We start from the raw sequence: 1,662 nt of genomic DNA on the forward strand, positions 1-1,662 counted from the left end.
CGAATGCCGCGTTTAACGCGGTACGTGTGTTTAATGTATACGGAAGAACATTTCCCGCCAATTATTTGTCGTGTGGACGGGCTGTTTTCTCTGTTTTCCAAATTTTTTTTACTCGCTATCGAATAATCCGATTAACTTCTTTTTTTTTATCGAACTCTCCGAGTGTTGATCTATAAATAGGTCTAAAAATAAATATGATTATTTAAAACTCGATATATGTATTGTACGGCTTATTACGACAGTTCCAATGGTCAAAATAAAAAGTTGACCGAGATAATTATTTTATTTTATCTTGTCGTATTTTTTATAAAATATACGAGTATTAAGCTATAATACTAGCTACAATACTTTTTTTTTATAGTAGGAATAAAGGACTAAAAAATAATGGTATTATTGTTTCGTTTTGGTAATATTATTTTTCTGTAAACACGCAATGTATGTTGTGTTTATAACTTTTTAATCATAAAAATTAATAGATACACATTTCATATTCTTCGTATACAAAAATTTTAATAATTAAAATATCAATAAACATAAATGATCACCTTTTTTAAAATTAACATTTTTTCCTTTATAATAATTATTATATATTAACAAATAATAAATGAACACATTTTAATAAATACGTTTAACAGTATCTACATAAATACGTATAAAAAAAAAATACGTAAAATCTAATAAGAAAAAAACAATGAACATAATATAATATAGGTTATTAATTATCACCTTTTTAAGTTGATACAATATAATAATAATTAATATATTTTTATCAATATTAATAAAATATTAAAAGAGAACAATAAGGGTCCAAACAGACGACCGGATTTTCCCGGCCGGCACTTTTGCCGTCCGGTCGATGTTTCCACTAGGATCGACCGGCCGGCGAATTATGATTGGTATTATACTGCGGCCCACGAGAGAGTATCCCGTCGCCCAACGAAAACTCGTCCGATTCCGCGCATTCCCCACTACTCGGCAACGGTCGGCTGCGCTCAACGCCATACGTTGTATAGCGGACGTGGAAATAGTGGGGGAAACGGGGACCCCAGGGTCACCAGATTGGGCGGTTTATCGCCAATTGGGCTATCTTTAGTGACCAAATACCGCCCAAAATTATAGCTTGGCGGGTTACCGCCAATTGGGCTATTTAATAATTCAGAATTGGCGTGTTCGGGCTTTTAGGTTTAAACATTTTGTATGCTGATTTTTTTTTTTTTACAAAAATATTTTTGTGAATGGTTGTAGTTGAACGGGCTACTGCAGTAGCATTATATGATGGTACAGTTGAATTTTTGAAGCAGTTAAAACTAAATCCATGACAAAATAGATAGGTATGTCAGCAACTTTGTGATACACACGAGACGTTCCACCCCTCTTCACCTCGTCATAATCGTAGTTCTCAGCTTCTCATTGGTCGAATATTTTATACGCGGTTTTGTATACTACCTATGTTATAGTATCACACCACGATTAAAGATAAGATTATCTTTAATTGTGTATCACACTAGTATAGTTCAGTGTGCCTGTGCATTTTCTTATTGTTTTAAATTAATACTAAAGATAACGAACTAACGTAATTGTAATTTATTTAAATTTTTATATTATTCTTGGTAAGTACATATTTTTTATCAATTGGTAAATTTTCGTTTTTATTTTTTCTTG

This window comes from Acyrthosiphon pisum, chromosome A2 (assembly GCF_005508785.2).
Source record: "Acyrthosiphon pisum isolate AL4f chromosome A2, pea_aphid_22Mar2018_4r6ur, whole genome shotgun sequence".
NCBI classification, from domain to species: domain Eukaryota; kingdom Metazoa; phylum Arthropoda; class Insecta; order Hemiptera; family Aphididae; genus Acyrthosiphon; species Acyrthosiphon pisum.